Here is a 27,174-nt window from a genome sequence, read left to right on the forward strand (position 1 = left end):
TAAAGAAGTGAATGCATTCTACCAACAAAGTCACATTTTCCTTTTCTTTTAAACAATGCTGTATTTTTATATAAGCAGTAAGCAAGCCAGACACTTGATGAAAAATGTGATGTGCACCGCACACTTGATTTATTTCTTAACATAAGTTGAAAAAAACACAGTGGTTTTTAGGAATTAAGTTGTGACATAAAACAGAATATTTATGTCAAGAGAAGAATAAGGGGACCATTTTTCAATTAAAAAGAAGGAACGTGGGTATGTTACACAGATCATGCAAATTTACATGAATTGTATAAACATATGAAAGGGTCTAATTATGCTTTCATAACAAAGTATAGGGCATTATGATGTCAGGACAAATTACATTAAAAATATGGAATTCATGTTACATTATGAAAGAGCCTTCATACAAAAGCCAGTAAGAATCAAAGGCAATTTTGTTCACAATGGGCCTTATCCTGAAAGTTACTGAGGGCCTTTTATAGCATGATGGGGAACAGAGCACCTCATGGGCAGTTGCTGAGCACCTCATGGGCAGCACTCAGAATCTTGCATGATAAATCCTACTAGGTTTGAGATTAGTTACCTGATAATTTCAGCAGACACCAAGATACATTTTTACATAGTGTAAAACAATGGATCGAGTTTGCTACATTGCAATACAGTTCCAAGGGAATTGTGCTGGGATGAGATCAATATCTAAGGCAATTAGCCCATAGCAATGCATGATAGTTAAACATTACATTTTGTTTTCCCGGAAATACTATTCAAACATGTACCTGGCAGGCTTGGCAGAGCAGTCAGAGTCTACATTTTTGTGTCATTGAAACCAGAAGTTGCTTATAATGTAACTATCCAAACATTAGGCTTATTATTACTGCTATACGTTCCATTCCAGGACTCTGTGTAACAAAAATACCATAATTTCCTCCAGTGGTATTTAATAAGGCTCATTCACATTGTATCATAAATATCAATGACAAGGCACTCAGGTTTTGGCATTTGTACATAAATGGCCTCCTCCACTACAATTTTTTTGCTGGACACCAGCCAGCCCCTATGTAGCTGGTTGACATTTTCTGTTGTTTTCTTTTAGACAAATTTAATATATTCAAACCAAACCAAACACTCTCTGATATTTTTTCACAACATTAACATTTTTGGCAAACTCTTTGCCCACATTGCATATCTAGGATGTCATCTGCGTTGCAGCTTAACAGACATTTTGGACTCTACCCCATGTTAGCTTGGCATGGTTTGACCTTGCGTAAGAGTTTACTCCATGTAAGTGTATCTTACAGTGTCTATGAATGGAGCTGGGGGAAGGAGGGGATTTAGACAAAAACAAAATGGCAATGAATATTTTTGAAACGTTTCACAAATTTTCCCTCCTCTCCCTTTTCCAACCAGCTGTACATATGAATTAAGAGGCACCCACCATTTCCACTGTTGGTTGATTAGGAAGCTTACTTTCTTAAGCTTCCCTAGCAACTTTTATCATGTCCACCACCTCAAGCTGAGCTCTGCAAATTGTTCAAAGCCGTACAGTTCATAAAATATGTGCACTGAGATTTTCCAGGAGTGTAGGGGATTTAGCCATACATTGTCCATTAATCTGAATGGAAGTTGTGTGACAAAATCTCCTGAATTGCACTGAGGTCTGATCCTGCAAGGCACTGAGCATTGTGAACCCAAGCACGGGATTTACTTTAAGCATGTTTGAAGTCATAGGAAGTACTTTTGTGCTTAATGTAAAGTTTGTGCTTAAGTGCTTTGCTGGATCAGGGCCAGAATGCTCAGTACTTTGCAGGCCTGAGCTCTGAATCCCTTTGATCTTCACTGGGAAAAGTTGACCTTCCAGTAAAATGGAAATTCCACAACAAGAAGAAAAAGGAAGCAAAACTTAAGAGTGAAGTCTACTTCCTGAGCAAATGCAAGAAACAAAACATCATCCCCGGAGGACTCACCATCTATAACCCTCTGAACACTACACACAACTCCTAATATGCTAAACAGCTCAGCAGAAGGACTTCAGAAAAACTAAGGAACCATTTCCTACACCTCACATACTCCAGAAGGGGCCACCTTGAGCAAGAAATAATCATACTCCCACACCCTGGAAGGGAAAAAATCAGGAAACCTACCTAGAGATCATGCAAGAAACTCAAAACTATAACAAAAACCTGAGGATGGCCATCCAACACAAAAACAAAAAGTGGAACCAACTACAACCCACAGAACATCATCTCTGGGAGAAACCAGGGTACCAGGACCCACCTCATGAACACTGCATTACACCCCAACATCATCAATTTATTAAGATTAATAATTAGCTCCTAACTGGAACTAAATTATCTGTATTCTTCAAGGAATGGAACTTCGGTCCCACCGCAGAACCTGAGACCATATTAACATGTGGAGAACTAGAAAAGTTCTTCCATTGACTCTGCCTCAAAGAATTCTTTTACAACAATGATGACACCACCCACAACTACCCCTCTTCTGGCCTTCAGACAACCCAGCAACCTCACCAAGCTCATCATCAGAAGCAAGCTTGTTACCGATCAGGACGCACTAACTCAAAGCAGCACCAGACGCTGCCATAATATCAGATGCAAAACCTGTAGACATACCTCCACTGCTGCAATGATCTGTACCTCCACAATGCACTTTTCAAGATCCATGGGTCCTATTTATGCCTATCACAACATGTGGTGTACTTTATCCAGTGCACCAACTGCCCCAATAACAAATATGTGGGTGAAATGAGACTATCACTATAAAATCACACAGAAAAATGATTGATAAAAGATGAAATCACCATATCACCTCTGGGTGAACACTTTTCATAAAGCTCCATATCTTACCTCTCACTCCTCATCTTCAAAGGAAACCTGCACAACACCTTCAAAAGATAAACCTGGGAGCTTAAATTAATAATTTTGCTAGACACTAAAAATCATGGATTTAATAAAGACACTGGATTTATGGCTTATTACAACAATCTGTAACCCACTAATCCCCCTTTTTTGTCCTGTGACTGTGGAGGAGTTAACTGGTCATGTCACCTTGAACGGTCTCTTACAACATGTGTTAACTTATGCTAAACTATCTGTTCCATCTTGTATTTAGCTCTGATACTGAGTAACTTTCCCAGCCCTGAAGAAGAGCTCTGTGTAAGCTCGAGAGCTTCTCTCTCACAGCAACAGAAGTTGGTCCAATAAAAGATATTACCTCCCCAACCTTGTCTCTCTAATTTCACTCAAATAACATTTGGGGTGAAATCCTGGTCCGAGTAAAAACAATGAGAGTTCCACCCTGGAAAAATGAGACGCAGATGAAATAGAGGCAATGCTGAGTATTGGATCTGTTCAGATCAAATTGGTTTTATTTTATAATGTGATATAAGATGGATGCTGTAGAATAGTAAACTCTATAGTGTTTTAAGATTCAATGAAGAGCAAGATAGAATGGACATAGAAACAAGTGCTAAATATTTAAGACTTATTTTGTTACTATCTTTTCCCTTTTCAGGGATATATTGTTATAACAAAGGTCACCTTACTAAGAAATTACGGCCAGTTTTGATTTATTATCTCAGTACTTTTTTCACTAGACAATGAAAAAGTAGCATTTTTCTGGAGACAAAAGTTATACTCCCTGAAGAGCTAAGATCCCCTGCAGAGAACAATTTTGTATGCCTGAAAAGTTTGGCCTGGCAAACACAACTACTAGAGTAGCTCTTGAAAATAAAAATTATTAAATGAAGAAAACCCAATTTTTATTTATATACTTATTTAGAGTTCTACAGATTTCTACATGTGTTCTAAGTACTCCTGACATAACATAAAAGACCACATTTCTTAAAGTTGTCGAATTAAATGGATTTGCATCCAAAACACCATAAATTATTTCTATTCATACAAAGATGAACTCATCTCAGGCCATATGTTTTGGATCCAGATTTGCATTTGAATTTTAGAAACCTCAGATTTTGGTGACTGAATTCAGGGTTGGGTTTCATCCACTCTAAAAGATAAGGGACATTTGGCAAATTCAAATCCAATCTAGGAATATTTGGTTCCAGGATTTAGGTTTGGCCCAGTATAGAGAGAGGCCAGATTAGGATCTGAATGTCCTGAAAGTTTATGGATGTTTGAATTTGGTGTTTTGGTTTGGGCCCATCCTAGCTATAGCTTTAACTTTGATTAATATAAAAAACAACAATAAGGAGTCCTTGTGGCACCTTAGAGACTAACAAATTTATTTGGGCATAAGCTAAATTTGTTAGTCTCTAAGGTGCCACAAGGTCTCCTCGTTGTTTTTGCTGATACAGACTAACACGGCTACCACTCTGAAACCTTTGATTAATATGTATACCTCTGGGAACTGTACAGCATTCAAGAAAAAGGATGGTGTGGAGTAGGGAGGTTAATTAGATATGTATACAAAACCCTAAAATGATTTTATAAGTATCTGAAGCCTCAACAAGCTAGTTTAAAACAGATCCAGAATGGTTTGGACTGTCTTTCTCTTGCTCACTTGCTGGTGGGGTGGTGTACAAGTGCTTACTTTTAGTTTACACTTGTACTCAGAAACCTGGAACATTCTGATTCCTAATTTAGAATGTTCATACCAAGTGCTTTCAAAGTTCTAAGTATGAAAACAAAGGCAGCTCACCCAGGAATTTCTGATTAGGAAAGGCTGTTTCCCTTCACTGCTGAATCACCATTTGTTTACAAATCAGTATGTCCTGTATAACCATTACCTAAATGTCCAGGGTAGAAAGCAGTTTGTTTCAAAGTGGAACCATTACCCTACTTAACCTCTTTTAAGCAAAGAAAGTAGGGGGAACATGGTCCATCTGAAATGCAAAAATGTAAAGAAGAAACTATGGGGAGAGACTGCATACAACGGGCTCTTTGGTTACAGTACGTATAAGGTACTGTGTTATTGTGAAATAATATCAACATATGGGTGTGAAAATGCCATTTTTGATTGACAAAAGTAATTGGTTTCTGGGGATGGCAACCTGATGTGATAAAGAATGAAATAATGAGAGAATAGATGACACCTTAGGAATGCTAAAGGCACAAGCCAAAATGTTCTCAACCACTCACCAAATGTAAAAAATCCAGTATAATTATGTCATTTCACTTCTATAGTGCCTTCCTCTCAAAATTCTTGACAAACATTAATTAGCTAAGCTTCACAACACTCTCATGAAAGAAGGAAGCATTAGCCTCAGTCTATTTTACAGATGTGGAAACTGTGTCTCAGAGAGGTTAAATGACTTGCCAAGATCACAGGAAGTTTGTGACACAGCCAAGGATAGAACCCAGCCTGCCTGACTCCTTGTGCTGTATCTTACCCACAAGACTGTCCCATCATAAAATTAAAAGTGTGCCATTATAGTCCGGAAGGGAGATTTTTAAACAAATTAGGAAAATAATATTTAAAAATATTTTTGAGGGTGCAGACAGTTGAAAAATAGTTTTAATTTAGACAAGTGTTTCTCTTATTTCAGTTTTAAATTCATCATTAACTAAAGCACTAGCAAAATTAGGACCCTGTGGGAATTTAGGGCCCAATCCTGCAAGGTGCTGAGCACCCTCAATGACCATAGAAGCTGATAGAACTGAAGGGCTCTCAGCCCATTGTATATACAGGCCTTTAAAGGCAATAGCTTGCTTTCAGTCCTAGGGATAGGTCTTGACAGGGCCGGCTCCAGCTTTTTTGCCGCCCCAAGCGGCGGAAAAATAACAACAACAACAAAAACAATTGAACTGCTGCCGAAGTGCCACCAAAGAGGAAGACAGGGATTGAAGGACCCACCACCGAATTGCTACCAAAGACTGAAGCAGACCGATTGAGCTGCTGCCGAAGTGCCGCCGCCGCCAACCCGGACGTGCCGCCCCAACAACAGACGGACTGCCGCCCCGGCACCTGCTTCCTTCGCTGGTGCCTGGAGCTGGCCCTGGGTCTTGAGCTGGTGTAAACTGGCATAGCTCCATTGACTTCAATGGAGCTATGCTAATTTACACCACTTCATGATTTGGCCCATTGTCTTTATAATGGACACATTTTCCCTTTTAATTTCATCATGCATAACTAATACCTTTCTTGCCCAAGATAGGTGTAAATCAATGGAGCCTTGCAGCCTCTGCCATTTCCCATCAGATCTCACATGCTATGCCAGTGATGCCCTTTGCACTGCAAGGGGATGGAGCAGGCAATATGTCCACTGCAACCCTTCTCTGGATGTCCTACCAGAGAAGAGCAACTTTAATCTGAAAAAACAACAAGGAATCCTTGTGGCACTTTAGAGACTAACAAATTTATTTGGGCATAAGCTTTTGTGGGCTAGAACCCACTTCATCAGATGCATCTGGTGCCACAAGGACTCCTCGTTTTTGCTGATACAGACTAACACGGCTACCACTCTGAAATTTAATCTGAAAGAGTACCTGAGCAATACTTTAATATGGACTTGTTCTTGCCACATCCCCTCCACAACTAACTTTAAGAGCTGTGCAAGGAGTCCACACACTTCCTCTGCTTACCTCTGCAAAAATCTTGTGAATCAACTTTCCTCCACTGGGATCCCTGCACCCTGGGCTATGGTGGCAAAACCCAAGGCTAAATCCAGCCTGACTTTTTATTTCTAGCAACCTTTCGGTTAATTGTGATTTGTTTAATAGGGTCAAACATCTGTGCTGCTCTATTTCTTAATATACTTCATTCTAGTTACAAATGGAGGTTTGGTTTGGTTCTAATATACTCTGAGACCCTAAGGGCCTAAAAGCATAACCCAGATATAAAAACTGAATCTTTTGAGGTTCACATATTCCTGGTTTCTGTAGGCGTAGTTTGACTTCTATATTTGGGGGGGAAGGGTCAGCTCCAGTCAGGCCAATGGATCCGCATATTGGGGGCAAATTCCATACCTGCCCGAGGCTTGTAATTTGTAGGGGCAACGCCCCCAACCTCTCCCAACTACACCCATGCATGGTTTCAGAAAATGGAATATGTGTAAGGATGCACAGCTTGATATAATGAGAAGTCTCATCCTTTGGTTTGGAGTTAAAAATGAGGACTGCTAATGTGGTTTCACTAAAACAACACTGTCTTATACAAATGCAGAAATATACTAAGCCTTACCTTCAAATCTTCTCAAGTAACCGGTCCTAGAGAAATGGGTATGTGGTCTTCAACTTTATTACCCTATTATTGCTAGTGTATTTTGAAATATATAGAATGCATGATATGAGTAGAGCTGAACAAATAAACCATGAGAAGAAACATTCGCAAACTTTTCAGCAAATGTATTTGCAGCCCTTTTTAATTGCTTGTGTGTGTGTGTGTGTGTATAATATCTGGGAGAGTAAAGCATGGGCTTGCAACAGATTAGTTCAATTATCAAATGAAATTTATTTCATGATGAAATAAAATCTATTTCAGGCAGCAATGGAAATAGTTTCTAAAAGTCATCCAATCAGGGAACAGAAACAATATCATGTGACTTAGGTGAGGCAACAGCTGAAATATAGAATTGTGACTATAGGGTACTCAAATACAACAAATGTCTCACAAGTAGTCAAGTATCAGGGGGTAGCCGTGTTAGTCTGTATCAACAAAAACAACAAGAAGTCCGGTGGCACCTTAAAGACTAAAAGATTTATTTGGGCATAAGCTTTCGTGGGTAAAAAAACCTCACCTGAAGAAGTGAGGTTTTTTACCCACGAAAGCTTATGCCCAAATAAATCTGTTAGTCACAAGTGTATAGTTGGCATATTGCTTTTCATACAAAAAACTGTTGAACTACTTCATATGGTGCAAAAAATTAGTTAAAATTATGTTCTGTCCAGAGACAATTCACAAACAGGAAAACAAGCTGAATTCATAGTGGGTCAGATTCTGATATACTTACTCATGTTGAATGGTACCATACTTCACAAATAGTCCCACTGAAGTCAATTGAACTAATTACAAAATAAGGTGCTCCCCAGGATGAATAAAGATATCAGAATCTGGCCCTGAATATTTTTTTCCTGTGCATTGTCCACCCAGAAGTGCAAGAAGTTCAAGCAAACAATATATATGTTGCCTGTTGCCCTGTTCTGTCTTGAAAAAATCACCAGTGCCTGACTTTTCCACCAAAAGGCATGCAGAATTCTGTCTACTTGTAAGTTTGTAATTCATGCCTTATGTCAGGGCTACCAAACCAGTAAAAATATTGGAATGTTTAAAAAAATCGTTATGTATTTCAGGAAAACATTTTTGTCAGGAATGTTTCTGGAACAAATCTTCAGCTTTAGCTATTTCAAGTTCACATATCAGTGATGGAATGCCTACTGGCACCAGGATGTACAATGGAATTGTCCCATAGGACGATTCTTTCTGTCAGTGTTTTTAAGGTGTCTTTTTCAGATTCTTCTTGTAACAGCACATCATTTAACAGCTCATTACTTAATGGAAACTAAACAAAGCTTATTCCAAAAAAAGAAAATGTTGATATCTGTCACCTCACTGTGAACTTTTTTTTTTTTAAATGCATAACTCATTCTTGTGGAAAAGGTCTTCAGTCTTGTGGAGAGTTTGTACACCTCCAAAAACAGTCCCTCCCCAGTTATCCAGCCTGCACAGCCTGTAGCTCAGAACTCGAAGAAAGAGTGTCATTGCAAAGAGACATTTTTTTCTGCAGCTGTGGGATGGAAACCTATGTAGCTAGTTTGCAACAGTTTGGCTGAATAGTAATTTCTGTTCAGTGGATATACAGAAGATAATATTTTAGAGGTTCTGTTCATCCTTTAAAACAAAGGACATATGACAACCATCAATCTGAATAATCCCGAGCTGAATGGTACATATTGCTCTCAGAGATTTCCCTACACTCCCCCTAGGGCAGTACAGAGGCAAGGCTGGGTGCAAGGCAGGAACAGAAGGAACAAGGTATAACAGGAGCAGGCACAGTGGTGGGTATGAACATTGAGAAGCCAGTGTGGAGCTGCTGCTGATGGCTTAAGAGCCAGCCTGCTAGCCTTTGCAGCCAATCAGGTGGTGTGGCTAATCAGGCAGCCTGTTGCAGGCCAGCTGTACTGATGAGACTGCCTGGAGATTAGCTCTGCTCCAGGCCCTGATTTGTAACAATACCCCTCTTCTTGAGGGTGCCATCTAGGGGCCTCAGAACCTGGTTTCTCAGGGTAAGCATGATGAAAGGTGCTCAGGATATCCTGGGCATTGAAGTGTTCTGCAGGCTCCCATGAATTCTCTGGGCCATATCCACCCTAGTCAATTAGATATTGCAGTTTTTCTCAGAGCTGACAAGTCTAGAATCTGCCGAACCGCATATTCTTCTTCGCCCTGAATGATTATAGGCAGAGGAGGGAGAGTAGTACAGAATGGGAAGGGGTTCTTGACTAATGGATAGAAGACAGACATGAAAGACTGGGTGAATCTTGAGGGAATCTGGTAGCTATAACTTGAATATAATCTGAAAAGGCACCAAGTACTTATGGTCCAGCTTCACTGAGGGGCAAGTCGATCACAGATTCTGGGTGGACAACCACCCTTATCCCCTACCCGGAAGCTAGGTATTTGGCTGGCAGGATCAGTGGGCATACTGTTAGAAGTCACTAAGGCAACCTTCAAACTGCCTCTGGCCTTCTTGGAGTATATGCTTGAGGTGGGCTGTGAGTTCGGTAACAGCGAGGATTGATGATTAGGAGGGGATCTCTGGATGAGCTCAAAGATGGAAACCATAGTTAGCAAAAAAGAGAGTCTGCTTAGTGGAGGCGTGTGTGACATTATTGTAAGCAAACTCGTCATGAGGGGTCAGGGACAGCCCATCATCCCGATGATAGTTTTTTAGGAAGCAACGTAAGTATTGTTCAAGGACCTGATTGATCGGCTCCGTCTGCCGTTGATGCTGGGGTGATAGGCTGTTAGGTTAGGGCATCTGTGACGTTGTGCAGTCTATATGGTTTTATAAAAACATAATAAGAAGTGAATATAATGTAACTGGAATAGTTTTATAAAAATATGATAAGTGAATATAATGTAACTGGAATATGCTTCATGCAAAAGGTCTCTTGTAAGGTATCATTACAAAGCTTATAATCTACTGAGTGTGATCATCCCATTTGTATAAATGTACCACTCCTGTATCTAAAACTAGAAATATGAAATATAACTCTGAGGGCCTATTGTAATTATGTAAAGTGTGGGCCATTAATGATGGTTTGGAATCTTGATGACTCCCATTAACAAGGACCATTGTCTGCAGATGGCTGTGTTTACCTGTTAGTCTTCCTGTATATGTGTCTGCTGGCAAGTGGGCAATGAAGTCTTGCAGTGACATGTGATCATGTCACCTGAACTGGAATCCATCTTTAACCTGGTGCTTTTCCAGTGAGGAGGGGGTGGAAACCCAGAGGGACAAAGGGTTCCCGCCTTATGCAAAAGATATATAAAGGGGTGGAAGAGAACAGAGGGGGAGAGGAGCCATCATGAAGAATCCCCTAGCTATCACCTGAGCTGGAACAAGAGCTGTACCAGGGGAAAGAATTGTGCCCAGGCCTGGAAGGTGTCCAGTCTGAGAAAGCTGGAGAGTTACTGAAGCATCTCTGAGGGTGAGATTATCTGTATTTAGCTTGATTAGACATAGATTTGCGCATTTTATTTTATTTTGCTTGGTGACTTACTTTGTTCTGTCTGTTACTACTTGGAACCACTTAAATCCTATTTTCTGTATTTAATAAAATCACTTTTTATTTAGTAATTTACTCAGAGTATGTATTAATACCTGGGGGAGCAAACAACTGTGCATATCTATCAGTGTTATAGAGGGCGAACAATTTATGAGTTTGCCCTGCATAAGCTTTATGCAGGGTAAAACGGATTTATTTGGGTTTAGACCCCATTGGGAGTTGGGCATCTGAGTGCTAAAGACAAGCACACTTCTGTGAGCTGTTTTCAGGTAAACTTGCAGCTTTGGGACAAGTGATTCAGACCCTGGGTCTGTGTTGGAGCAGACAGGAGTGTCTGACTCAGCAAGACAGGGTGCTGGAGTCCTGAGCTGGCAGGGAAAACAGGAACAGGGGTAGTCTTGGTACATTGGGTGGCAGCTCCCAAGGGGGTTTCTGTGATCCAACCCATGACAGCATCAATATTCAGATGGCATAGAAATTCTTGCCAAAGCAGGAAATGAACTGGGATCCTCAGTCAGGAATCATGCCAGAAGGCAAGCCTTGGAGAGAAAAGATGTTGCATAACACTTTCAAAAGACGAGCTGGCGAGCTTAAATTCATAACTTTGCTAGACACTAAAAATCATGGACTGAATAGAGACACCCAATATATGGCTTATTACTACAATCTGTAACCCACTAACAACCCACCCCCCAGCTGCTTCCCGCCACTCCTTCTTTCCTCCCATGACTGGAGGGGTGTTAACAGGCCACTTCACCTTGAATGTTCTCTTGAAATATGTGTTAGCTACTTATGTTAAACAATCTGTTCTAACTTTGTATTTAGTTGTGGAACTTTGAGTTAGTTTTCCAGAACTGAAGAAGAGCTTGCTCAAAAGCTTGTCTCTCTAAGGCCTTGTCTACACTGCCACTTTACAGCACTGCATCTTTCTCGCTCAGAGGTGTGAAAAAACACCCCCTGAGCGTTGCAAGCGTTGTAAAGTGGCAGTGAAGACGTGCTGGGAGCCGCGCTCCCAGTGCTGGTAGCTACTCCCCTCGTGGACGTATTTTTTTTTTTTACAGTGTTTTTTAGAGCTCTCTCCCAGCGCTGGTGCTGCGACTACACAGCCACGGCAGTGCTTTAACGTTGCTAGTGAAGACATACCATAAGCAACAGAAATTGAATATCCAGTAAAAGATATTGCCTCCCCCATCTTGTCTCCATAAAATAAAGAGACCTTTGTATAGGAGAGGTGCTTTGATGTGGTTTCAAAACAGTGATCAAAACCTAGTTCTCCAACTGGTCCGTGGACCACCAGTGGTCTGCGAGCTCCATTCAGGTGGTCCACGGATAGTTCCCTCTAAGGTGCGCACCTGGGCGGCCACACACGAGAGAATGAAGGGCCACCCACCTAATTAGTGGAGCCACACAGGCATGGCTCCACTAATTAGGTGCCTGGCCCCTGAGAAGACGCACAGGTAAAGTGAGGTGGTGGCCTTGGGGGGGAATAGGAGGTAGGTGGGAGGGGGCAGTGGGGTGAGAGGAGGGGGTGGGGGGAATTTGGGACGTGCAGGGCTGCGACGGCCAGAGAAAGAGGCGACTTCCCCCAGCTCCAGGGCTGCGGCTGCTGGGGAGAGACCCCCCTCCTTCCCAGCCCCAGCTCGGGGGCTGCCGTGGTGTGGGAGAGAGGGCACATATATTGCATTAGAAAGGTAAGACTACTAATATTAAAATATGAGTTGTGTGCTTTTATTTGTAGAACAAATTTTTTTTAATTATTATTTTTTTAATATAACGCTTTTATCCAGAGTGCTTTACAATAGTTAGTTAACGGTACAAACAACATTTGGAAAGATTATTAAGTGGTCCGCCAAGACCCTCAGCAATTTTCAAGTGGCCCGTGGGGGAAAAAAAAAATTTGAGAACCACTGATCTAGTACATATCCTATTGTCACTGGCTTGGTACAATCTCATGTGGCCTCATTGCTCCATTGTCCTGACTGTATCTACTTATTCCCACTGGTAGAAAGGGCTTCGATATGTGGAAAGTAAACTAGTCCCAAAATCAATGAACTACATGTTCAGCTGTTCCTGAATTTCATTTTTCCTGTTTCTTCTTTCATGTAAGCCAATATAAATCAGGAGTAACTCCTGAAAGTGATGGAGTGACTGCATAAATACAACTGAATAATTTGAGGTGTAAATGAGACCTTTCTTGCCATTGTTTTGTTTTTCTTTCCAGTTATTAATATTTTATATATATATTCATTACCATCAGTGTGTAGAATATATAAGGGAATACTGCTTGATTCTGATCTTACTCATATCAGTTTCATATGCATAACTTCCTTGACTTCAAGGGAGAAACCCATGATTTATTTTAATCCCACACAGATATAAGGCACATGATCCCTACTCCAAGCAACCTACACTCTGAAGTAGACAAATGAATCAATGCAGATATTTAATGCACCAGAGCCCCAATCCAAAGATCAATGGCAGTACTGCACTGGTTTTTGGCTCAAGCTGCAAATGACTAGAAGATGATTTTATCTCCCTCTCTCTCTCCCTTAGTTTTTCTTTAGCACTTATCTCCATAGAATTTAAGTGCTAAATTTTGCTTGAAGGAGTGTAAATAATAGATACTATTTTCTTTTTATAATACTTCTTTCATTGGTTTAACATTTACAGACTTCTCATTTGGGAAACTTAAACCTTGTGAATTCATTTTAGGTAGTTCATAATTTACTAGATGAGTAGGAGGTAAACTAATGCTGTTCTTGGCCACACAGAATGATAATCATAAAAAAAGTTACGTGAATAAAGCCCTAAGCATTCAGCGCATGCACACACATGCGTGCACACACACACAATCATGAACTAGAAAGATCTGAGCTCTTTTCCATAATCTGCCTACAATATGATTTATGAAGGACTTAGCGTTGCTCATACCATGTTGTCATTGGAAAAATCCTATGAGTGAAGGGCCAGGATTAAACTGTTTAAAACTGGATTGCTCTTTTTTATAATTTAAACTGATGTTTCATTTTTTTAAATTCATATTCCTTCCATATTTCTTCCACTGGCTTCCTTATCCCTCTTGTTGGTTCTTTGGTGCTGTTGCCAATTTGCTGCACCAAAACAAATATCTGCATGAAAGGTCTTTGCCAGTTGGACTATTTGTAAAGCACCATTGCGAGGTCACTTTTATTCTCTTCCTTAAAAAAAATATGTCCATATCAGGAGACACTTCACTAAGTATCAAAGCCAACCCTTTTCAACAGAGCTGGAAATACATGGTAATTATAAAAAATAAAAATAAAAATAAAATCTTTTGTGTTGAGAATTCTAACCTGTCTGGCAACACGAAGACTGTAGCCATCTGTTAAGTGCAGCAGAACTAAGCTGCCCACTTGTTTACTCACTCTGCTAGAACTTAACTTATTATTAACGGATTGCTTTGTTCATACCTTTCAGTAATTGAAGCCTGAAACCTTGGAAGCTGTATTGAACTAAGTGTATTTCATGGTTTGTTTGTTTTTCACCTGGCAGCTGATAAGAATTGGATTTATTATTTCATGTTAAATGCTCACTTCTCTATGCTTTAATGTCTCAGGTATATGGAATGCTGAGACATGAATGCACAGAAGAAAACATGTCATTAGCCAGATGGCCCTTAACAAGACCCAACGGTGAGGAGCATCGCGGAGGAAGCCTAACGGGACGTGGTCAGAAAATGCATCGCCAGGACCCACTCTGAGCAGGATGTTGCCACTTACCTCAGTGGCTCCCTGGAGGCTGAGTTTGGAAGAGAGGGGGGAGACCTGTCCTCTCTCTGGTCCCGCACCCACAACGCCTCGAGACACCTGGGAAAGAGGATTGACTGCCGCTGGAAGTGGTGCGAGGAGCGCCGGGAGCTGGGAATACTGGTGCCACGCATAAAGACCCCGGACCACACCATCGTCACCCCAACCGCCAGAACGATGCTGGAAAGGACCCTGAAAGACGCCATCCGCTGCCACTACGCCGAGAACCTCAAGCGGAAGCCGGACCAGGGCAAGGTGTTCGAGGTGTCCAGCAAGTGGGATGCCAGCAACCACTTCCTCCCCGGGGGCAGCTTCACCAGGTTCGCCGACTGGCGGTTCGTCCACCGGGCCCGACTCAACTGTGTTCCCCTCAACGGAGCCGTCTGCCACGGCAACCGGGACAAGCGCTGCAGGAAGTGTGGCTATGCCAACGAGACCCTGCCCCACGTCCTGTGTGGATGCAAACAGCACTCCGGAGCCTGGCAGCACCGCCACAATGCCATCCAGAACCGACTGGTGAAAGCCATCCCGCCATCCCTGGGAAAGATCACCGTCGACTCCACCATCCCCGGGACAGACAGCCGACTGCGACCCGACATCGTCGTGACCAACACGGAAAAGAAGAAGGTCCTCATAGTAGACGTCACGGTGCCATTTGAAAACAGGTCACCGGCCTTCCATGAGGCCCGAGCACGGAAGGTGCTGAAGTACACCCCGCTGGCTGACACCCTGAGAGCCCAGGGCTATGAGGTCCAGATACATGCCCTGGTCGTGGGAGCCCTGGGTGCATGGGACCCCCACAACGAGCCGGTACTGAGAGCGTGCGGAGTCGGTCGATGCTACGCCCGGCTCATGAGACAGCTCATGGTGTCTGACACCATCAGGTGGTCCAGAGACATCTACACGGAACACATCACGGGACACCGCCAGTACCAGGTCGAGTAACCGAGAACACTGACCAGGAAAATAACCCACTTCCTTCCCTGACGAACTGAGGGACGCACCCCACCCATGTACTTATTCTCTACGCCAATATCGACTTGGACTCTTAATACATTCCATGGGTGGTGTACCCGAGCCCACTTATCCACAGACGCTTTAAAAACTCCCACTCCCCAATCTGGATCTATGCTGGTTATGTGATATGTATGTACCTCGTGAACTTTGTAACCGATACTCGCAATCCCCCATAACCTAAGCCCGACCCCAGATGTACAGTACCTTCCCTCTTAACTTGTGTAAATTTGATTTTAAACATTAACTTTAATAAAATTTTTAATTCTGTAATTCTTTCCCCAGTTCTTCCCCTTACATAGCTGTCTTAAATTATTGTATGATGGTAGGAAATCCTAGGATAATTCTATAATTTATGATATAGGAATGTCACAATGAGGTTATAAACTTTTGAGTATTATAGTAAAATATTTCTACTTTGTCTAAATTGGGATTTAAGAATGATGATCAGCCATAAGCCACATCTGCTAATATTTCCTTAGTCACAAAGAGATTCAGTTAGTTTTTGCAAAGTTAGATCATTAGCAAAAATCTAGTGAAAACAATCACATGACACTAACAAAATGATTTTTCCAGTCCACCTAGAGGAAAGCCATTCTTTGTGGATTTTCCAATGATATTTTCAGACCTCTATATTGGTTATGTACCATTTGCTAACACCAGTTCTGTCAACCATAATAGTATAAAAATCTATTATAAAATATAATTAGATAAATATATTTATAAAATATAATTATAAAAATCTATAGCAATAATGTGTAACACAAGACATGGACATTTCTTTATGGTGCTTTTTCTTCTGACAAATCTATTACCTTATCAACTTTTAAAGTTTGGGTGCTGAACGACACAAGATAGCTTTGGATATTGGTGATCAAACCAATAGGAATGTGTGCTTAGAGCAAGAAATTTATTGTCCCTCAACTTCTATAGTTCAAGCCACTAAATGATTCAGCTTAGCAGGATATGGGAAAATGCAAACTGTTTTACATGAATCTTTCTAGGGAAATAAACTATTTTTAAAAATCCAAGAAAAATGCCTATAAACCACAAAGAAGCACAAATGGTTCTTTTTGCAAACTGAGCTCACCATCTGAAGGTCAAAATCCTGCACTTACAACAACCCATTATGCTTCTCAGACAGGACACAGTGCTACCGGTATCTCATTTTTCCATTGTCTATCCAAACATTCCAGTCACTAATGCTTTTAAAATTAACAAACAATTTGTAACATAGAATGTGCACTTCCCTAATGCACTTGCTATTTTGTTAGTACATTGCCTGGCTTCACCAAAAATGTGGCCCCTTGATCGTTAAATCGTTTGAGTCTTCTTTTAGGAATTCCACCAGGGTCCATCATCAGTCAGGTATCCAGGGAAGCATGTAAAAAACTAGCTAGAAACCAAATCTCTGTAGGCGATTATCTCTTGCTGATGGGTTCTTTTTGCTTTTCCCATCATTGACCCTGCCCCCCAATACATTTTTCTTCAGTCTTAAAGAAAATACTCATGAAGATACCTGATGTGGAAATGGAAACAATGAGACACCGACACCATAATATTGTGAAATGCAGACTGTGACTCTATTTAAAACTATTATGTGACTGAAGTAACCACCCAAATCTACTCAGCAGGCTTGTTCCCGTGCAGATCTCAGCTAGCACCAATGGACCCAGTGGTCTATAAACCTGAGGCTCCATGTGAAATCCATGCCTCCCTACATCCTCAAGCCTGTCAAGGGACTTTGACTGAAGGCCAGTGTCCTAACCCACTTCTCTCCTCTACACTGGAAGTAGGAGAGCTAAGATGAGGGGAGCCAAAAGCTGTAAGAGACATAGAGGTATCTCCCCTCACCATGAATTGCTGTGCCCAGCACCAGTTCCCAGGCAGTTCACTGGATTAGTGAGACATCACGTTGAACCCTTTCTAACCCACCAACCACATAGGAACCTGCCAAAGCTGTGACAGTTTGATTTTAAACCTCCCCACACCAGACCTTCCAAATGGAAGGTGAAAAAATCCACACAGCAGTTTGCCAATTTTTAAATGTGGGAAGGATCTCTTCCGGATCCCCAAATTGATGATCAGCCTAGCCCCTGGCATCAACAGAGATCTGGCAGCTAGATTGAGGGGGAGAAGGACTGAAATATGGAGCCCACAATAGCAACCCCCCAGACACTGAACTGCATGGATATTACATCAAAGGAGCTATGCCAGTGCTCCCGAAACTGTGAGGTATGCTCCCCCAGGGCAGCATGGAGGAATGGTTGACGTTCAGTAGGGCCTGGTCCAGCCCCCTCAGGGGATGGGGAGGGAGCGCCATGCTTCCAGCCCCACTCTGCCCCAGACCAGCTCCGCCCCCAGCCTTGCTCATCCCCTAGTCCTGCTCTGCCTCCAGGCCCAGTCCACTCCACCTCTGCTGTTATTCCCTCGCCACCTCCAGACCCGCTCTACCTCTAGCCCCAACTCCTCCCCCATCCCCAGTTCCGCCCTCACCTCCGCCTTCAGCCCAAGCTTAGCTGCTGAGGAAGCCATGCATTTACTTTGCACAGTTGTCAACAATTATATAAGGTGCGAGGAACTAAAGGCTCATGATAGATAGAAATTGAATGTATCATGTATGTACCACACACCGGGCATTTCATGTTAATATAAGTATACATATATCAGCACATTGATATAGGCAGATATTGAGGCAGATCCTCTGCTAGCATAAATCAGTGTAACTTCATTGACTTCAGTGGATCTGTGCTAATTTATAACTGCTGATGATCTGGCTTGTGATCAATTAATATATCGTAGGCCTGATTCACCACTGTTACTCCAGTTTTATGCTGGCATGCCACCATTGAAATCAATGGAATTAAGCTGGTGTAGAACTGTTGGTCCTGGTGAATCAGACCCATTATATACAATAAGGAAACCTGACTGGCGCTCCCCTTTTATAGCTTTGAACCTCCTCCTAACAATTGCTACCAGGACTGAAAAGCCATCCCTAAGGAAAGTTAAATTACACTTTTCTCCCCGCTAAGTGCAGAGAGTTAAAGGCACAAAACCACAGTCACTCATGTATGCATGTGTAGCTCTCAGAAGAGGTAACATATGATATAAATAATTATATATATGCAGGCCACAATGATCGTTTCTGCCTCTTTGATGAAAAGAAGCGATGGGGGTCAAACAATTATTGTAATTGTCTCTCTTAATACTAGTCATTTTTCCATTGTTAATTCCTCCCAAACTTTATTAGTTTATATTTCCAGCTTAGGCTACTGAAGAGATCACCTGTCAACAGCTACAACCATCCAGGCTTTCAGAAGAAGGAACTGAAGAAGTGAATGTATTTATTTTTTTATTGGAGTTTAATTTCATGCATGAATTTCACTGCTGGAATTTAGAACAGTGAGTTCAGCCAAGATGGCCTTGTGTTGTGTGACTGCTGCCCTCTTAAAAAAAAATAGTATGTGGGGACAGTCCCTCTAGGGATTGTGTGTTGGGGGGAGTTAAAGTCAGGTAGTGACTTCCAGAGTTTTGTTAGTTTTGTTAGCCCTTTCAATGCACAGGGTCCAAAAATTACAGATAGTTCAGATAAGCATTGTATGAATATCCAAACGTAAAGAAACAGAACTGAATCACCAAGTTTGTTTTTGCTTTTTTTTGGTTCACCTAACAGATTTACAAGTTGGTGCTACCTGGGAATCTTTGAGCAACATCCTATTTAGAGACAGCTTTGCTGGTATATCATATCTTCCTGCATCTCACTCTCTTCCCTTTTTATTGCTAAAGGCATATGTATGAGAATTCAGGCTTTTTCCTACTCCTCCAGGTTATTGCCCATTTTGAATCACAATCCTTTGTTTGTGACAAAGTCACGCAGTCTCCAACAGTGTGGATTTGTATTGACAATCTACTCAAAGAACTCAAGTGGTAGTAAAATAAGTCTTCGTTATAGTAAACGCTGCAACAAGTTATCAGTGGTGCCCTTTCTGGTGCCTTATTGGGAGAAAAGTAAAAATATTGCTAAGAGTAAGAGGTAAAAAATTGTCCTCATCTCGTATGCTGCCTAGCACACAGGTGTCAAATTTAGCAAAGAAATAGGACTTCATGCCTTGAATGCCATGGCTATGTGATCAGAGAGCCTTAGAGTGGGCCATCATGAAAACATACAAACAAATCAAAGTGATTCAAACATGCATGTAGCTAATGAAAAATAACTATGGATGCCTTTTCTTTTTCCTTTGACCAGGCTTTGGCTCATGCATCCCACATAGCAACAACTGTGATATTCCACAAAATGGACTATGTCATATGGGGTTTACATTTACAGGAGGCAAACTATAACTGGAACTATGGAGGACAAATTCAGAAAATATATGGCATGCAGTGTAAACAATTTTTCTTTACATAAAATGTTTGTGCAAGTTTCTTTGAGGTGTGAGAAGCTCTTTAAAAACTAATTTCCTTTTCAAAATTATTGTGTGATTTTTCATTTTTAGCAAGAAGGTTTCATAGACCAGAGCTTCACCTGATGTAAATTGGCATAGCTCTACTGAAGTCAGCTGAGGACCTGGTCTCATCACTTCAAGTAATACAGGACTAGAACTGTGGCTTCAGTCTCCACGGGGCAGAGCAAACTTTGATTCTGGGTTCAGTTCATACAGATTTGCACTGTCAGGTCAAAATGGTAAATCTGTATGCAGCAACCCTTGGGAGTGGGTAACTTAAGACACGGTGCAAGTTTTCATGAAAGGTTTGTAACAAATCCTGAACCAAGAAAGTGTCACCTGCCTTCTGGATTTGTTAGAAAAGTTCTACAGATTTGCTCCATGAGTTCTGGATTTGTTTGCAAAGTTCTACAGCCCCAAACCTGCTGCCATTGGAGTTTGTGGAAAAACTGCTGTTGATTTTAGGGATGCAAGGTAAAGCCCTAGGAGGTCTTTGAAAGCATCATTAATTCCTTCCTTTAGTCATTCTGCTTAAAGTTCTGCTCTCTGTCACTTATGGTTAACTACTTTCTAGACACTTGTTTTAATCTTTTTATGAAGTTAAAGTGTTTTCCATACCTGGTTTTGCTTCCTTTCTCACTTGTTTTCCAGAGGATTTGACTGGTGCCATGGCAGATTAAGAGTTACCCTAGCAACACTAAAAACACACATCTCCTTGGAAATGCATCTCTGTGGGCTAAAGCACTTAAATCATGACCTTTTGCTACAGCTTGTTCCAAGACTAATTTAGGGAAAATCATAAAAAAAAAAAAAACTTGTGAAGACAAACAAAGTTTAGCACATTCTTTGCCCCACTGAAAACTTAGCAAAACTTTCATGCTTGCATCTGTTTTTCCCACCATATACTGTGGGCCACATCCTGACCTCAGTAACACTAGGATCAATGTGGAGTAATCCCACTGGAGCTAAACTAGGTCTACACCAGGGGTCGGCAACGTTTGGCACACGGCTCGCCAGGGTAAGCACCTGCTGACGCGGCAGGTTCGGCCGATTGCGGCCCCCACTGTCCGCGATTCGCCGTCCCGGGCCAATGGGGGCGGCGGGAAGCGGCGCGGGCGAGCGATGTGCTGGCTGCTGCTTCCCGCCGCCCCCATTGGCCCGGGACGGCGAACCGCAGCCAGTGGGGGCCGCGATCGGCCGAACCTGCCGCATCAGCAGGTAAATAAAACTGGCCCGGCCCGCCAGGGTGCTTACCCTGGCGAGCCGCGTGCCAAACGTTGCCGACCCCTGGTCTACACTAATGTAAATTAAAGTAGAATTTGTCCCTTTCTGCTGGGTCTTTACATTTAGCAGTATCAAATCCTGTCTTTATTCACTCCTTCATCCAATGGAGTTCAATAGAAATTTTGCCTAAGTAAGACTACTGATTCCTACAAAATATGTTTATAGAAGACCTAGAAGTATGTTTTACCCCCTTCCACAGTTAGTCAGGCTTTGCAAAGTAATTACATTCACCATACACAGATGCTTATGTGTAATGAATAGGAATTCCAAGCTTTCTGAAGTTCGCCCACATATAGTTACAATGAAATATAATGAAGAAAGTGACTTGACATTCAAGCTCTTTTTGAGTATGCTGCATACCCTTTCCAAGGGCAGTGGGCGAGCTGCTGTGCTGAACCTTTATTTTGAAGTTCATCTCCTTACCCTTTGTGAAACTGCTGTGTTTTTTCTTAGACTCGGTTGAGACATTTTTATATTTTACAACAATGTTATTAAAAACCTGCCATTAAAATAGGGAGGTGGAGGGGAAGGGAATAAATACCCAAATGGAGATATTTTTCTTTTGTTATAAATCACTGAAAATTGCCCTGTTCTGTTCACTCCCTCTGAAGCATCTGGCCACTGTGGGAAGACAGGATATTGGGCTAGACGGACCCAGTACAGCCATTCTTTTGTTCTTATGAAAAAGTACCTTCTCCCACGTAGTGTCAAAGAGAATTTTTCAGTAAAAGGCCAAAGACTAACAACTTAGCTTCTTTCAAATCTGATAGACTTCTTAGCAGGATGATTTTGTTATATTTGTGCAGATCTGAGTCGGAGCTTTTTAAATCAGTTTAGGTTGGATATTAGGAAAAACTTCCTAAGTGTCAGGGTGGTTAAGCACTGGAATAAATTGCCTAGGGAAGTTGTGGAAGCTTTGAAGGGATGGTCTAGATAATACTTAGTCCTGCCATGAGTGCAGGGGACTGGACTAAATGACCTCTTGAGTTCCCTTCCAGTCCTACAATTTTATGATTCTATGAAAACTTCCATTGATTTCAGGATGAGGCCCCAAAACTGGCAGAACGTAAGAACAACCATACTGGGTAAGACCAAACATCCATCTAGCCTGTCTTCTGACAGAGGCCAATGACAGGTGCTTCAGAGGGAATAAACAGAACAGGTAATCAAGTGATCCATCCTCTGTTGCCCATTCCCAGCTTCTGGCAATTGGAGGCTAGGGACACCATCCCTGCCCATCCTGGCTAAGAGCCATTGATGGACCTATCCTCTATAAATTTATCTAGGCAGGTAAAATATTTGTTCACCATGATGATGGAATTATGCAAATATGTAATGGGAGGCACTCAAACTTGTCAGGGCCGGGAAGAGAAACAACTTAGAAAAGAATATTGATTACTCTTCATTTTATTTTATTTATTTATTTCATCACTTGGCCATCACTGTCAAATAGTCTGGGTATAAACAATCCCTGATTTATGTCTATGCTAATGAAGCTGTTTATGTCATCACTGTTTGAGCTGGTCAAATTTAGTAAAAGAAAACGTTTCTGTAAATATTTTTGTGAGCAAAGTCTGCAAATTTGATTGACTGATATTCTCTGGCCCTTTTATGCACATAACCCCAAAGCAATTAGAGAAGATAAATAATACCATGTGATTTAGGAGACCAGTGTATGGTGCAAGTATCAATGAGTGAATACTCATAGTGATCTTATCAAGTTTGCTGAATGATTGCAAATAACTAAGAAATCTGTAAAAATCATGACCTGATTGCAGATAACATGTGAACAGACAAGTAGTTTATTTGTGCTTGCAAATCAAGTAGTTCAGGATAATACAGTAATTGCATGGGCATCTGGTTACACATGCAAATGCATGGGCGTAAATGGAAAAGCCACTTGGAGATTGTATGGAAAATGTATACTGTCATTTTCAATGAGAGATATGCAGGACTAAAGAAATTTTAAAAAAGGTTATAAATTAGTGCCAACTATAGCAGATACTTGCTGACTTCCAAACACTAACTCACTTCACATAGGCTACTGAACAGCCACCACAAAATAACAACTTTTGATCAAGGCCAGCCTGGAATGGATTCAAACTAATGACCTAACCATGGAAAGGCTTCATAAACCATCCATAACTACACTCATCACCTAATACTGACTGCATTTATGTCTATCCGATTAATAGCATTTAATTAAAAAATATATTAATCAATAAATGTTGTGGCAGAGGTTCATGAAGCAATCAGGACTATGATGTATACAAAGATGGTAGGAATTACAAATGGTCCTGAAAAAATTGCTGGCTTTCCGGGAATAAGCTTTCCAAACTGAAGTGGGGTCATTGATGGCTCATGTTGACTAACCTTCTAAACTCCTATATATCTAAATGAATGGGAATTTGGAAGTGTATATGGGAGTGTGATGTCAAATGGGTGTAATTCATAAAGTGTTAAACAACCGAAAATGGCTGAGAACTTAGAAATTCGATGGTAACAGACCGTGAATCCCAGTGATGATTGAACCTGGTGATATTTTAAACAAAAGGAGCTCTTGACCATGCTTGTAGCTGATTCCATCACTTCACACTGGTTCAGACATTCTAGGCCTCAGACTGACACACGGACAGAGTGACAATCCTGGAATCTTATTTTTATATGTATGTGGAGGGAGAGAAATGAATACGTATGTGACGTTGTGCAGTCTATATAGTTTTATAAAAATTTGATAATAAGTGATTATAATGCAAATGGGATATGCTTCGTGCAAAAGGTCTCTTGTAAGGTATCACTACAAAGCTCATAATCTACTGAGTGTGATCATCCCATTTGTAGAAATGTACCACTCTTTTATCTAAAACTAGAAATATAAAACATAACTCTGAGGGCCTATTGTAATTATGTAAAGTGTGGGCCATTAATGATGGTTTGGAATCTTGATGACTCCCATTAACAGGACCATTATCCGCAGATGACTGTGTTTACCTGTGAGTCTTCCTGTATATGTGTGTGCTGGCAAGTGAGTAATGAAGTCTTGCAGTGACATGTGATCATGTCACCTGAACTGGAATCCATCTTTAACCTGGTGCTTTTCCAGTGAGGGGGGGTGAAAACCCAGAGGGACAAAGGGTTCCCGCCTTATGCAAAAGATATATAAAGGGTGGAAGAGAACAGAGGGAGAGAGGAGCCATCATGAAGAATCCCCTAGCTACCACCTGAGCTGGAACAAGAGCTGTACCAGGGGAAAGAATTGTGCCCAGGCCTGGAAGGTGTCCAGTCTGAGAAAAACTTACTGAAGCATCTCTGAGGGTGAGATTATCTGTATTTAGCTTGATTAGACATAGATTTGCGCATTTTATTTTATTTTACTTGGTGACTTACCTTGTTCTGTCTGTTACTACTTTGAACCACTTAAATCCTACTGTCTGTATTTAATAAAATCACTTTTTATTTAGTAATTTACTCAGAGTATGTATTAATACCTGGGGGAGCCAACAACTGTGCATATCTCTCTATCAGTGTTATAGAGGGCGAACAATTTATGAGTTTGCCCAGCATAAGCTTTATGCAGGGTAAAACGGATTTATTTGGGTTTAGACCCCATTGGGAGTTGAGCATCTGAGTGCTAAAGACAAGCACACTACTGTAAGCTGTTTTCAGGTAAACTTGCAGCTTTGGGGCAAGTGATTCAGACCCTGGGTCTGTGTTGGAGCAGACTGGAGTGTCTAATTCAGCAAGACAGGGTGTTGGAGTCCTGAGCTGGCAGGGAAAACAGCAGCAGGGGTAGTCTTGGCACATCAGGTGGCAGCTCCCAAGGGGGTTTCTGTGATCCAACCCGTCACAACGTATATATCTTTTTTTTTTCTTGGATTGCCCCTCACCTCAGTTGATTCTTTTAGTAATGATATAACCTGCTTTTCTAATTACGTATGTTTCATATACAAAATTATACAGAATAAAATAATTATACAGAACAAAATATTTTTTCGGTAGCTGGTACAGAGAAATACACTAGTGAGTTCCTGGCTCTAAAAAAGTAGTTTTGCTTCTGCTCCTGGGCACATTCTATCTTGTATAGGGCTTCAGTCTGATGATGCTTCAAAATAATATGTAATTAGAGAAGCAGGCTATTTCATTACTAAAAGAAAAAACTGAGGTGAGGCACAACCCAAGGAAGAATAATTCCAGGAGAGGAAGCAAAAACAGGCTGTTCACTCATAGACATATATGCTTATCTGTATCTCTCTCTGTTTCTTTTAATTCTGTCCAGCATTTTGCCTTGTTTGGGGTTTTGTGTGCGAATATTATGAACTAATGGCTGACGAAGATTTCATGTAAATAATCTCCAGAAAAAGCAAGGCAGAACGAGATCTGCATCCATTTTACATTTTAGAAAGATTAGCTGGAGAGCTAATAGCAAGAGAAAATGTGACATGCTGTTTTATATGTGTCAGTGCTTTCATTCATGCTTCTGAATTTCTAATACATACAGTGGTGGCCTGGCTACAAGCATTTCCCAGCTGGGAATGAGATATTCTATCAAGCGTTGTCAAAATGAATGAATGAATTATTAGACAGACTAAGATCTTGTACTATCAGACAATCACTGGAATTATTTGTGAAATGAAGTAACAATTAGCATATTTGGGATGTTTTAATCATAGCTTAAATTCAGTAATGCAGTAAATACTCAACCTTATGAATTAGTAGAGACTATCAGGCTTTCAGATGGGATTTTTAAGAGCCTAAGAGAGTTAGGTGCCTATCATGGGATAGTCCCTCGAGAGTCCTTTCCAACCTCAGTAACTGACCACAATCACTCCATATCTTCTTACCCACACCATACTTTATTATATGTTATATTTCCATTTAGCAGCCAACTTCCCCACGTGTGTCTGAGAAAGGGTACAGCAATAGAAGTAACCACTCCTATCTTCTTCTACCTTCTTTCAAGATTCCTATGCTCTTCCTAGCACTTGTTTCCTGTTTGCTTATGTAGGTCTACCTGCTGGGGATACTTCCACCCAATTAGCCCCTGTGCTGTATCTCCACTCAGTTAATTGGCCTCCTCTGCCAACTGCCTGTCTTTCAGTCAGAGCTCAATTAATATAACCTGGTAGGGATCTGAGTGACAGGGTGCTGAGTTAGCTCCCATTTAAATTTCACACCCTTCTTACAAATGGTCAGTCTATCTGGGTACTGTGCTGTCAGGGCCTGCTTGCCATTGGATCTGAGCTCCTTACAAGTATTCTCCCAACATCCCTGTGATGTAAAGAAATATAATTATCCCTATTTTAAAGCTGGGGAATTGAGGCATAGAGAGATTATGGCCTGATTTTCAGAGGTGCTGAACAATCCCAGTTCCCACAGAAGACAATAGGATCTGCATGCACACTGCAGCTGTGAAAATTGGGCCATTTATAACTTGCCTAAGGTTACACACAACGTCTGTGGATGAACTGGGAATTGAATGTGGATCTTCTGAGTCCCAGCCCAGTGCTTTAATCACAAGACTTTTTCCTAGAAATATGCCATGGAAAAGAGCTACAAGAATAATGAGAAAAAATGTGAATATTTTATTTGAAAATTTTTACAATTCATTTAATGTACATCTATCCATCTAGATGTATGTGTGTGTGTAAGCATAAAAATGAACTATTTACCCACCTCTTTAATCTGAGTGAATAATGAAAAACCTCACTGAATAATTTATTTACATATTTTCAACTAGCTTTCTTATGGGATCAATGGGACATTTAGCACTGGTTAGTACTCTCATACAGTTCTTTGCAGAATTGTCCCCTGGGACTGAGGTCCCCCTGAATCTGAGATGCCCATTGAATAATTGTAAGATGAGGCAATCCCCCGCTCCCCACAGCCTTCACAATTTCACTTAATGGTTTTGGTATGGGCAGGGTCTGCTGCAAATGA

Source organism: Emys orbicularis, chromosome 5 (assembly GCF_028017835.1).
Source record: "Emys orbicularis isolate rEmyOrb1 chromosome 5, rEmyOrb1.hap1, whole genome shotgun sequence".
Taxonomy (NCBI): Eukaryota; Metazoa; Chordata; order Testudines; family Emydidae; genus Emys; species Emys orbicularis.